Genomic DNA, 13,949 nt, shown 5'->3' on the forward strand with positions numbered 1-13,949 from the left:
GCTGTCAGCAGTTGAAGGGGTGACCAGGCCCATGCATTTAGCCTTGATTGCTGGTGCCCTCAGAGGAGTCCCACTGTGTCCTCTCGCCTCTCTTGCCCTAGATAAAGCAGCAACTGCTCCTTTCGGGTCGAGTTCAATTGATTCAAGCTCCCATAGGCACCTGGGCATCCGGTTAGGGAGATAGTATTAGAGGGCATCAGGCAAAGGCATCAGGGGTCCTTCTTCCATCTGGTCTTGTCATGAAGACAGAGATGAGTCTGCCTGGCCCTGCACTCCAAGAGGAGAGCCAGATTTGGGAAGAGGCAGTGACAGTCACTGTGATAGGCAGTGTGAGGAGACGTTCCCCGTTGCAGTGGGAGCTGGAGGAGGAAGATGTCCATCCAGCCTCAGGCGAGGCTTCAAGTAGACCTGGCAACCTCCCTGGAGAGAAGAGCTGTGCAAACACACAGGCCGAAGGCAGTATGTTCTCAGAGGCATCAGAGATACAAACGAGTACTTTGGGTTTTGGAATAAGAGGACATTTTTTCCTAATTGGGCATTCAGGAGTCACCAAAGACATCCTGGATGAGACAGAGTTTGAGCCACACCTTGGGAGAATGGAAGCGGAGAAGAGGTGGAAATAGAAGGACGAGGGACAAGAGTCAGAGCAGCCCCAGGAGCAGGAACCTGTGCATTATGTCCAGGGAATGGCAGGGATCTCGGATGGCTGGAGCATTTTGTTGACGGAGATGCACAGAATATTCTTGAAGAGTGGAGTGATGGGGTGGGAGGTGTGCAGTGATTAGCAAGTCACTTCTAATGGCAGTGTTGAGACTGCCATTAGCTAAAAGTATTAGGTTTGAGAAAAGTGAAATCCAATATGTGTGGACTTAATTAGCAATGATTTCTGGGCCAGTGAAGTGGGAGCAAGTCTAACCTTTTGGAAAGCGGTTGCTTGAGGCATCAATGCACAGCTCCTGTTCAGGTGATCCTCAGTCTTTCTAAGGATGCCATTTTAACCTAGTTTCCTGGAGCTTGTACAACTGAATATTTGATGCTTTAACAATTGAATTGGAAAATCTCAAACAGAGTAGAAAGAGCTGTCATTTTAAGCTTCCTGTTGGCTCAGTTTTTGCCTGGGTGTCTAGCGGCTGGAGAGGCTGAGAAAAGAAACACAGATGGAGGAGCAGGTCTGCTGGGGGAGGGGAAGACATGTTTAGTTCTGGCCTGAGGTGCACGGTGGCTCCCAAGTGGAGATTTCCAGAAGACTGTTGTGTTTATGAATTTGAAGTTTCGGGTATAGATTTGGGAGTATATTAGCCAGGGTTTTTCTAGTTGTGAGAGACATAATCCCAACTTTAACTATGTGAAGCCAAAAGCAATTTTTTGGCTCGTGTAAGTCCAAAGGATGATGATCCTGTTAGATGTGGCTGCATCTAGGGGTTCAGTGATGTTGTTGGAGCTTTGTCTGTCTGTTCACATCTCAGTTCTGCTGTGGTCTCTGCTTGGCTTCATTCTTCATGTAGCCTCTCTCTATCACATAGGCTTAGTATCTTCAGTGGAAAGAGGCTAATTTCTGCCAGCAGCAAAGTCCTGGGAGAACTTTGATTGGTCAGGACTGGATAAGGGTACCCAGCACTGGGGTAAAGGGAGGGCTGCCATTATGATTGGCAGTTCCACTATGACCATGTGGAATAGGGAGAGAGGAATTCTCCAGAGTAGAAGTGGGGTATTGTTGCTGGGTATGCATGTGGACCAATGAACACAACAGCATCCACGGGCTATGTCTGGGGAGCTTCACTGCACAGGTGGTGATTCTGAAGCTAGACGAGTGGATGAGACTATAGAGAGACGAGAGGAGAGGACTAAGGCTCAACGCTCAACCTGCCCAAGTTCAGGGCAAGAGTACAGGCAGAAGAGTGGCCATTAAGGGTCTTCCAGGAGCCATGACAGGCAGGAAGGGTCTAGGTCAACCCAAGCCTCAGGAGGAGACATTTCAAGGAGGAAATGATGATGTGATTCACTGCAGATAGCTCCAGTGAATCAGCAGTGGAAAGGTGTCCGTGACTTAGCAATTAAGCCACTGATGAGCTTGGAAAAAGCCAGGGAGGGGTGGGATGGAAGCCAGCTTGGAGGGGCTATGAAAGGAACAAGAGAGTGAGGGAACCAGAGAGGTCAGTGAGTTTTTGTTTTTGTTTTTGTCTTAATGAGGAGACACTTGATCATGTGTTAGTGCTTAAGGGAGAGGTTGAAGTTTGGGAACAGGGAGGAAATGCTGGAGCACATGGGCAGGGCTGGAATGAAGGACAGAGGCAGCAGGATTACCTTTGTCTCCGAAAGACCCCCTGCACACAGCCATGCTACATGCAGAGTGCACAATCCACCTTGTTTTTTATTGTTTTGGTGACTTAATATTACAGCATATGCATTTCCCATTTGCCTTACAGTATTTATACTTACCTTTTAAAATTAGATTTTTAATTACAAAAATAACATTTGTATATGATAAAACAGAATGCAAATAATTCAGAAAGGAATAAACATATAAAATATTGGTCTTTTCCATTTCCCCCAGGCTGCCTTCCTCAAGGTATAACTGTTTTTAAAAGTTTTCTTGGGAATTCTTCCAAAAACTTTTCATGCATATGTAAGTGTATATATACATATATTTTAAAATAGACAAGTGAGATCCTAGAGTGCATTCTGTTCTGCACCTTGCTTTTTTCACTCAATGATGTATCTTAGAGATACTTCCTTATTAGCATGTATTGAGATCACTTATTCTGTTCCAAAAGCAGGATGGTGTACTATTGTGGACTGGAACAGGGTCTGTTCAACCAGTTCTCCACTGCATGAACTACTGTTGTCTCCAATCTATTGCCATTAGAAATAATACTTCAGTGTGCATTTTACTACAGGTATCTTTGTGTGCAGAAAGAACTATTTTTGTACAGTAAATTCCTAGGAATTGAATTATTGGAGTATATAACAATATATACATTCAAAGAGAATATATATTATTAAATGGAATTATTGGAGTATATAAGAGTATATACTTTTAAAAGAGTGATAGATAATGGCAAATTGCTCTTCGGAGAAGTGCTATAGATGATAACATTTCAAAATTTGAGTTAGAGATATGCAGGTGTTTATTATATTCCTGTCCATATTTTTCTGTATGCTTGGATAGTTTACCCCCCCCCACACACAATATTTACACTCCCACGAACAGTAAATGAGCATGCTCCCATTTTCCCAAGAGGACATTAACAAAATTTTTAATCTTTACTAGTCTGAAAAGTGAAAAATGGGATATCTCTATTGCTTTAATTGCATTTATTTAATCACCAGGGTGGCTGATCATTTTTCAGTGAATTGCTTTTCCATTTTAATGAGTCACACTCCTTTAAGGCCTACAGAATATTTCATTTTATGTATGTGTCCTAATTTATTCAGCTGTATTCTTGTGGGTTATTTATGTTGTTTCCAAATGACTGTGAACATCTTTGTACATAAAGCTTTTTTCTCTTCTCTTTTAGACTTTTTTCTTTAGTGTACCATTTCAAAAGATGAATTGCTGGGTCAATAGCGTGGACATTTTTATGCCCCAATACGTATTGTCAAATTGCTTTCTCAAGGGACAGTACAATACATAGTACCCCCAATTTCATTATACTCTTATCAGCTTGGGTTTGTTAATAAAAATTAATTTTTGCTAATTTTATAGATAAAAATAGGGCCTTAATTTCATTTGGATTTTTTTATTACCCATGAAGTTGAATTTTTACATATGTTTGTTAATTAACTGAATTTCATCTCTCTGAACTGCCTGTCCCTCTTCTCTGCTCATTTGATGGGTAGCACATTCTTATACATATCAGGGAAACCCTTATTTCCTCCAGTTCTGTGACCTTCTGGGACGTTATTGACTGATACCAGATTATCAAGTCAATCTCTTGCATGAGAACGTGGGAGAGGCCATGGTTGAAAAGATTTAGGGTAGTGTAGACTGAGAACTGAAAGGCTAGGACTCTAGGTCATGGTGGTGGCTACAAAGATGAGAGAGGGGGGAAGGAATTTGTGAGTCAGAATAAAAATTCATGGTCAGCATAGACAACATGCTGAGCTCAGTGTTCTTCGTCTCTGAACTTTTTACTTATATTTCCTTCTACTACTTTACTGATTAAACTCCTAAACATTAAACTCCTTAATCTACCTATGATTTTTTTTTGTTTTAAGTTGGAAGGAAACTATTTGTCCTCATATAATTAACCAACTGAACTATATATTGAATAATCACTCCTTTCTTTCCCCACTTATTTGATTTACCACATTTATCTTAAACCAGTCTTTAACATATACTTGGATCTATTTCTATGCTACTGTGTCACTGCTGATTTTTCTACTCATAGTATACTTTTAACTATTAGAGTTTATCAAGTAAGCAAGTTTACTTTCATTTCCCTTTATTTCATCAAAAGTTTCTTAGCAATTCCAATTCATTTATTTGTCTAATCTAACTGTAGTAGGCTGAATAATCGCCTCCCAAAGATGTCTGTGTCCTAATCCTTGGAACCTGTGAATGTTACCTTACATGGCAAAGGGGATTTTGCAGATGTGATTAATTTAAGGATCTTGATATGAGAAGAGTGTCTTGGATTATCCAAATTGGCCCAATGTAATCACAATGCTTCTTATAAGAGGGAGGCAGAAGTAGCAGAGAGAGAAGATGATGGGGCCACAAGCCAAGAAATGTAGGCAGCCTCTAGAAGCTGGAAAAGACAAGGAACAGATTATCTTCTGGAGCCTTTGGAAGGAACAAACCCTGCCAACATCTTGATTTTAGCTCCTTAAGCTTCACCTCAGACTTCTGACCCTCCAGAACTGTAGGAGAGTAAATCTATGTTATTTTAAGCCACTAAGATTTTGGCAATTTGTTATAGCAGCAACAGGAAACTGATACACTAACTTAAAATTCCTTTTAAAAACTAAGTTCTAAATGTTGTTCCACTGTGGTTTTGATTGAATTGTATTAAGCAGAGAATTTAATTTGGGAAGGACTGACATTTTTATATTATTCAGTCTTGTTATACAGACTTCTCCAAAAGGTGCCCCCATCTCACCTCTCTGACCATTTTTGCCCATTGCCTGCTACCTTTGTTTGGGTTCCCCAGAGGTAGACCTGAGTGCAAGTAGTAGGAGACTGAGAAGGGAAGGCAGGGAAGGGAAGGCAGCCACTAGAGATGTATCATCAAGCATCTGGGTTCCCCAAATTTTCTTGAGAGAACAAATGTATCACCTTGAGAATGGAGGGGCATCAGGTTGGAGAGGGACCATCAAACCTGGTGATATTAGCAGGTGGGTCCTATCCTCATAGCCACTGGCTGTTAGGGCACTCACTTTCTTCCCTGGGGCCCAGTGTCCACACATTCCCTCTTCCCTCGAATGGAGGCAAGGTTACGAAAGGGGATCAAGCTGGCCTAACTCGGCACAGGACGTGGTAGCCAGAACAGCTTCCCAGGGGAGATAAGCTGCTTGCCAAGTGTCTAAGAAGCTGTAGCAGATGATCCCTTTGCCCTTCCCATTGTGATGAACACCTGATTTCCAGTGTTAGCATCTGCATCTCTTTTTCCAGGGGCTTATCCTGCTGGCCAGAGCCCATGGCAGGTCAGAAGTGCCAGAGAACTAAGTGTCCTCCCCAGCAGCCTCCAACCAATGACTGAGGGGGATGGAGAACTCTGACCCCCAGGGCTCCCCAGTGGGTTGAGGCTGGACCACGCCCCCTTATTGGCTGCCTTCCCTTCCCTGCCTCCAGCAGGTGCTTCCTGATGTGCAACATCTGGGAAAACCCAAGTTAACACGGTGGGCGATGGACCTAAGTGGCCAGAGGGGTGAGATGGAGGCATTCCAGGCACGGGAATCAAAGGCAAGCCCCTTGGAGCTGAGAGACAGAGATTTTGAGCCTAGGGTGTGAGCTGAGAGGATGTTGACCTTCTTTACATTTGATGTTTTTACAGCTTCCCTGACCTGATGTTTTTATGGCTCCATCATTATGGTGCTTGGCTGGCTGGTCACTATGGCTACTATTTGGGGTCTGACCATTGGCAAAGCCTCTTTGAGCTCCCAAGAGGGGTAAGAGTGTCTGGAAAGTCAGTCAGTTTCACTGAGGCAGCAGGATCCACAGGCCACCTAGACTTCATTTTGGCAGAAGAGCTGAGAACAAAGGCTTCTGGTAGAAAGAACTCTCCATTCCGGAGGATTTAATGCATTCCTGGGAAGGGAGAGACATCAGTGGAGAGTGAGCCAGTGAATGTCCAAGAAAGACGTTCTGCTAGGCCCTCCCTGGTAACCATGGGGATGGAGGAGAGTAGGAGCCTGGCAGGATCCATATCCCATTAAAACGTTGGTGGCTGGATTGCAAGATGAAGAGCCTGCAGATACCCTCTGACACCATGTAATTTATGGGATAATCAGAAGTCCTCCTGAAGGGCTGCGAGGGAAGAGGAGCTGTGATTCAGAGCCTGGGGGCCTTGGTTGTTTAATGAGGCACTGGGAGCCCACAAAGATTTAGATCAGAATGATTTGCCCATTTAAGATGCTGATTTTATCTTAGCATCACCCCTGAAGGATGCCACTTCTTCTCTGAAATGCCTGGAAGTCTGGATGTGGAAATCAACAGCCCAGAACTTGAGGGGTATCTTGTAAGGATACAGTCACGGTGTCTGGAGGCTGAAACTCTTAATTTTGACACTGGAAGCTGCCTACCGCCAAAGAAACTGAGAGAAGCTAAGAATCTCCTGCTGGAAAAGCCCTTACAGAAGGGGACGCTAAAGTCCAGAGAGGTCAAGGGACTGGTTCAAAATCACACAGTACACCAGGGACTTTTAGCACCAGTGATAAGATCAGGTTGAAGAAAAAAGAACCTTCAGTCTATGCAGGGGAGAGAGTTGGCATGCTTCCTTCTTAGAAGACAAAGAGCAGTCTACAGTGTGCAAAAGGCACAAATACTATCTTTCGGAGCTTTAAAGCTTGAACATTTAAATTGCTTTCATAAATGCAAAATACGTACTACAACGTTTTCAGAATCTCTAATTGTTGGTTGAGCAATTAAGAGACAGCCTATTAATATACGGTGACTGACTCATGAAATTGATTAGAAATGGCATTTGTATGCCTTTAAGCTGAGACATTTCCAATGTCTGGAGACACAAGGGCCTGAAACAAGATGTTGAGTGAATATTCACTGGATCAAAGGATGAGTGAGACTTGACCCTCTTAGGGGGACCTGGCCCTGGTCAGGGAATCTTAATTTTTTTCCCTTTCTGATTCTAAAGCTTATTGTAGAAAATTTGGAAAATACAGAAAAATACGTAGGAGAAAAAATAATCACCACCCCCTTTATTAACCACCCCCTTCCAACCTCTCCAGAAATAACCATTCTTAACATTAGGATATATTTCCAACAGCCTTTTTTTTTTTTGGTATATATGTATTTTAAAAAATTGGTGTCAGCCTTAAGAGGTTTGAATCTTGCCTTGATTCTAACTTAGCATTTAACAGTCTCCAAAGAGGTGAATTTAGGTAGCTGCATTATATTCCACTGAAAGGTTGTGGCATAATTTATTAAACTGTTTCTAGGTCGTTTCCAATTTTTCAATATTATAAATAACATGATGATAAACGTCCTGGTGCATAAATCTTGGACGCCATCTTTGACTGCACTCAAGGTCCGTTTCCAGCGATGGGAGGGATTGGAGAATCCTCACCCTCCCTGCACTTCTGGCACCGGGCATCCAGAGGCTTCATCTCCAGCAGTGCCCAGCCCAGTCCCGCTCTTGGGCCCACAGCTTCAGCATCCTGGAAGATGACCTAGCAGGGTGGAGGAGAAAGCCTAAGTCTGTGGGAACTCACTGACCGAGCTGCTGAGCTGTGTGCCTTTGGGCAAGTCCTTCCGACTTTCTGTAAAAGGAGGAGCACGAACTACGTCATTGGATTTCAATTTTATTTTTTTAAAAACCCTTTTTCGTTCAAAGGAATATCTACATTGAAGCCTGTTATGTAAAACAGAAAAGAGAAGCTCGGACTTCCCTGGCGGTCCAGTAGTTAAGACTCCGCGCTTCCACTGCAGGGGGCACGGGTTCGATCCCTCGTCGGTGTACTAAGATCCCGCATGCAGTGCAGTGCGGCCAAAAAAAAAAAAAAAAAGGCTCTCCTTTGACTGGAGTCAGAGCCATGCCTGATTGTTCTTTCATCCAACAAAAATTATTGAGGATCTAGTAGGTGGCTGGCTCTGTGCTAGGTACTGGGAACAGGGAATGAGCAAAAACATTTGGCACTTCGCTACATCCCTAGACCCCTTGCATTGCATGGGGGGAAAGGCAGGGTGCCATGAGGCACTGCTGACTGTACTATACTAAGAGTGCCACCATCAAGCACCTACTTTTTATGATATTCATTATTTACATACTTGATAAGGTAGCCTCTGCATTAGTTGAATTGCCCCAGGCTCTGCTCCCTTCTAGGTACAGCCTTTCCTGATTCCACCATGTCTAGTGGCCCCTGAGCTCTGGGGTAGCTCCTCAGAGCCCCAAGGCCCTGCAGACCCAGTCCAAAACCTGTGGCCTTTATCCATTCCGGGACACCACTGTTGATACCACTCATGCTGCTGTTACTACTCCCAGCAGCTCTTGTCCCCTGAGTTCTCCCTGCTCACCAGGCACCATGCTCAGTGCTTTACGTGCATTAACTCATCAGTCCTCACAGCCTTTTGGAGGTGGTACCTATCATCCCCATCTTACAGATGAGGAAACTGAGGTTCTTGGGTGCTAAGCCCCTTACCTGACGTTACATTCCATCTGCTTCCAGAGCCCATGCTCCTGCCAACCACACACACTGCCTCTGGGAGCCGCTTTTGTTGCCTCAACATACTGGCAAGACTCTCCCAGTATCGGCTTGTGCTCAGCCCTCTGCAACCCATTATAGCATCTACTTGTACTACAAAGGGGGTTGAGAATGGGGCCTGAGAATGAGGCCTGTTTAGGTGACGATGCTGACTCCATCTGGGGACACCCATGGTCCTGAACGACTGGGTCCAGCCAATAGTGTGAGTCAGGGCTGAGGGACCCAGACCACGTGTCTCTGTCTGGAATCCTTGACCCACCCTGAACCCTGCTTCATGCCCGTACTACCTCTCCTCCTTGGTGAAAAGCTATTAGCAGCTTTCTCCTTTCTTGCCATCTCAACCCAGGATCACAATGAACCCCAAAATAATTCCTGGCAAAAACTAACTTTGGGTCTAGGGTTCTCAGAGAACTCTGGCTGGGGAGATCTGGGTCAACTTGACCACCTATTGGCTCTTGGGCCCCAGCTTCCTCATCTGTAAAACGGGAGGCTGACTTCCCCACTCTTCCTTCACAGGACTTTGGGGCTCAGAGAAACGCCTGATGAGAGCATGCTTTGTGAACCTGGAGTCCTGCACTTGTAGAAGGAAGCCCAGCCGTGACTGAGGGAACAAAGCTACAGGAAATGGTGTTCACAAATGGACGGTGAGTCCCGCAGGTCTTTAGGGTGATGCCGAGTCCCCTTCTCGCTTGCAGAGCTTGGTGACTGGCCAGCGGTGACCCCGGCAGCCCCTCTTTGAACCTGAGTCTCCTTATCTGAAAGACGGGGTCATCCTACCCACCTAGACGAGAGTCGTGAGGATGAATGGAGACAACATGCAGGAAGGTCTTAGCACTATCCCAGCCCCTAGTAGGTGCTCAGCAAGTGGGAGCTCCCACCTCCTCCTCCTCCCCTTCCCGAAGATTCCCGCCCTGGACAGAAGTGCCTCAGCAGGCGACAAGGTCCTGGGGCTCTGGGAGCAGATGTGAAGGTCAGGGGCCAGGTCCCCAGGCAGGCCCTGGCCTAGGATGGGTGTGAGAGCAGCGGCTGCACCAGGGCTGTGGCTGCTGTCCATGTGGGCCTGGGAGGTGGGTGTCAGGAATGGGAGCATGGAGTTCTTTTGTCTGTTGCTCCCCAAATCTCAGCAACTGCTGGGAGAGCAGTTGCTGAGATTGGGGGAAGATTTCTACCTTCCAAACTGCGGAAAGGAGTGGGGTGTGAAGAGGGAGAGAATGCTTGGGTTCCTGTCCTGCTTCTGCCACTGGTCTCTGTGTGACTGTGGGCAAGCCCCCTCCCTACTTTGGCACACAATTTCTGTACCTGTAAAATCAAGGTTTGGTTAAATGTGTTTTTAGCAGTTGTGATCCATGAATCTGTTTCCCCAACCTGGCATCTGGAGGTGCTTTGCCAGTGTCTGAGTCTTGTGTGTTAGTGGGGCAGTTGTGTGTCTGCAGCTCACCATGCCCACTGGCCTGGGGCATCCCCAAGGGCAGGGAATGTGTCTGATCCATCTTGTCTGTGCCCTCCAGGGCCAGCCCCGGCACTGCTTGATCGTGTCTGGCTGAATGATGGAAGGAAGGGCCCTCTGTGGCAGAGGGAGGGGGGCTGGCCTGCCGGTGTCGCCCTCTGCCTGCCCTCCCCCGTGGCCAGCCAGGCTCCAAGTCTGGGGCTGGGTGTGGTGGCTGTCAGGGGCACAGGCAGATTTCGTATGATCCCGTTATTATTTCCCCAGTACAGTGGGGTTTGTCTGGGTGACACTAGACAGTAGCATACAGGGTTTTGTTATCAGCTTCCAGATCTGTCTACTTGGCCAGGCTGGGCTTCTGGAGGTCAGGGGCCTGTTGGATTCCTCTCTTCGTCCACAGCACCAGTACAGGGGTTTGGTACAGAGGGAGTGCCCAGTAAGTGGGCAGAGAACCCACTTCATTGCTGGGCTCCCTCTGACTCCATTCAAAGCTTCATTCGATAGCCCCTCAGTAACAGTCAGCAAGAGCCAAGCCCATGGCCAGGCTGTGCTGTGGAGGGACAGAGATAAACCTGACTCAGTCCTGATCCTCAAAGTGCTCCCAGTGTGGCCGGGAAGGGCTAAGTGGACAGCGTGCTAGAGGGGTGAGATGAAGGACAACCTGGAGCTCTGTGAGCACAGAGGAGGGAGAGCACATAGCCTGGCACATGAAACAAGCCTCTGAAACCACAGGCCCTGGAGCCAGACTATGTGTGTTCATATCCCAGGTCTGTCCTCTCTCAGCTCTGCAGCCTTGAACGAGCCATTTTATCTCTCTGTGCCTCAGTTTCCTCATCTGCCAAACACGTACTATAAGTAAGGCCTTAGAACAGTGCTTGGCAAATAGTGAGTAGTCAATAAATGTCAGCCAAAGGAAGACAACATATGGCCAGCCCTCCTCAGGGCACGAGAGGCACTCCTACCCTCTCCCTACAGTTCCCAGGACTGTATGGCCGCTGGGTGCCTCTTCAGAATTTGAGAGCTCTGCCACCCAGTTTTAACACTGCTGATCTAGGGGGAGACAGGCCCAGAGAGGGGCAAGGACTTGCCTGAGGCCACACAGCCAGTGGCAAAGCCAGGACTGAACCCATGAGCTCCTGCATCCCAGCCTGAAGGATCTTCCTCTTTCCCCAGTCACTTCCCTTGTAAAAGCCCCACATCTGCATGCTTGGGTTGACCACACGAGGCCCATGTGAAATGCAGCTGGATGCTCTTCAAAATTTGGGTCAAAAGTGAGTGTGCAAGCTGGCTTTCCCTGATCGTTGGATCAGTCAGAATTGCGCTGGTCTTCTTGGAATTTAAAAGAGTTTCTCTTTTAAAGTGAATTATTTTGGTTGGCTTTTGCCATTTAAAAACATATCTAGAAAGGTGTGATCAAATGGCTTCCTTTTCCTGTATATGTCATCTAAATAAGACGGAACCTGCATTGTCCTTTTTGGAAATTACCTGCTGCCCTGCATACCTTCTCTTCATTTTCTCTGCCAGATTTAAGGCCTTTGTGGGCATTCCTCCACCTGACCTCTCTTTCAGGCTCCATTCATCCTCATCTCTTCCCTGTGTTATTGCAGCCACCTCTTTCCTGTATCCTAGCATATGGTTTTGTGCTTCTCATTTCCTTCTCTACTGAACTGAGGTGTATTTTTTAAAAATCTATTCATATCATTTCCTTATTGCAAACCTATGGCTTCCCAGAATCTTCAGGGTAAGGACCATAGTCTTTAGCTTGTCATTTAAGGTCTTTCATGATCTGACCTCAGTTTACCTATTCAGTTTCACTTCCCTTCTTCTTCCTAGATGCACATTCTTTATCCCCTGTAGATAAGTCAGGGGAAACTAATTATCCAGGCCTCCAAGGCTAAGAAAGTTGCTGTCACTGAGGTCAGGTTTCTGGCAGTCAGGGCTTGTCTTAGTTTCCTGTGGCTGCTCTAACAAATTACCTCAAACTTAGTAGCTTAAGAAACAGAAATTTATACTCTTAGAGTTCTAGAGGTCAGAAGTCTAAATTGAAGCTTATCAGGCTAACTCCCATTCCCTCAGGATGCTCCAGGGGATGCTCCATTTCCTTGCTTCTTCCAGCTTCTAGTGGCTGTGGGCGTTTCTTGGCTTGTGGCTGCATCACTCCAAACTCTCCCTCCGAGGTCACATTGCATTTTCCTGGTCTGTGTAAATCTCCCTCTGCTTCCCTCTCATAAGCTTCCTTGTGATCACATTTAGGGCCCACCTAGATAATCCAGGATAATCTCCCCAACTCAACACCCTTAACGTAATCATATCTGTGAAGCCCCTTTGCCATATCAGGTGACATTCCCAGGTTCCAGGATGAGGGCTTGGTTATCTCTGGGCTCATTCCTCAGCCAACCACAGAGCTCAGAGGGAACCAGGAAGCATTTCAGCAACTCTCTCACAGAGAAGACAGTCTTTTTCCTGCCACTCTGAAGATCATTACTTACCTGCTGTGTGCAGCTTTCTCTCCTTTTAGCTTGTATTTTATGGGATGGGGCAGATAAGAATTATTCTTTCAAAGTAAGCTAGATTGGATTTTGGCTAACACTGGCTATGCAACAGACAGAATTACTGAGAAATTAATTGGTGTCTTGTTTTGTTGACTACTGTAGGCTTTGCAGAAGGAACAAAAGCATTTTCTCCCCAGGCTTTACCATAGCCCTGATATCTCTCTACCCAGGGAGGAACCTGTCTGTTTTTCCAAAGGTCTGGGCCTTTTGTTTAACCATTCATTGGGGAGGGAAGCAGGTTTTCTTGTGTCCTCTGGCCAGAGTAGAGAATTGGCCTCGTGGAGGTTAACTGAGGCTCTCCTTGAATGGGGATGGTGACCCCAGGGCGTCTGGGGAGAGGGTGTGAGGCTTTGTGCTCTGGGGGTTGGAAAAAGGAGTGCGCAACCCTAGGATACACTGACTACCTGTTTTCCCTCCCCATTCTCTACCCTGGTGGGTGGTGGGTTCCTAATTGCATGGGGAGGCCTGAACCTCACCACAGGGTGGCTCCTGGGGGAGTGGCCTGGGGTGGGGGTGACTGCATGGGAGCCCAGGAACCCCAGGAGCCTCAGCAGAGACTGTCTCCCAACCCTGATGGCATTTCTTGGGGCAGAAGGGAGTAGAACGACCAGCAGAGTGACCTGATTTTGGATGGCCCTACAGGTCTGAGCAAGAACGTAGGCAGCTGTGACCATGAGGAGCAGCGGCCCCAAGACCTGGACTGTGTAAACCTGGGGGCTTCTTGTACCATCCAAGGGAGGTGGAGGGATTTCTTGTCGACCATGGACATGTGTGGGCAAATGGGCTTTATTATAGAAAGCATGAAATAGTCCCTGTGCCCTGTGAGCCATGGAGCAAACCTCAAGCTTCTTATCCACAAGGGACGTGAATAGGACTAGCACCCTCCTTTTGAAGTGAAGCCATAATCCACGCCGGTGTAGCAGACTACAGTCAGACACTGTCAGATGCAGCCATGCTCTCCAGGGCCTCTCTGTCAGCTGGGGCAGACACAAACAGCTGCGATGCTGGGGTGCAGAGCTTGTAGTCCTGAGACAGGGACAAAAAGCTGGGGCGGGTGTGAGGGGTCGAGGGTG

General features: G+C 46.7%; 1 long non-coding RNA gene across 1 annotated transcript in view; it reads left to right on the plus strand.

Annotated features, from left to right (window-relative positions):
• LOC103015957 (uncharacterized) overlaps positions 1 to 13,949 on the plus strand; it is a 70,052-nt gene that overhangs the window by 49,955 nt on the left and 6,148 nt on the right. The window contains exon 4 of the long non-coding RNA XR_452437.2: positions 9,397 to 9,524. This is a non-coding gene — a long non-coding RNA (uncharacterized LOC103015957). The remainder of the gene's footprint in view (positions 1 to 9,396; positions 9,525 to 13,949) is intronic.

Source organism: Balaenoptera acutorostrata, chromosome 6, assembly GCF_949987535.1.
Source record: "Balaenoptera acutorostrata chromosome 6, mBalAcu1.1, whole genome shotgun sequence".
NCBI classification, from domain to species: domain Eukaryota; kingdom Metazoa; phylum Chordata; class Mammalia; order Artiodactyla; family Balaenopteridae; genus Balaenoptera; species Balaenoptera acutorostrata.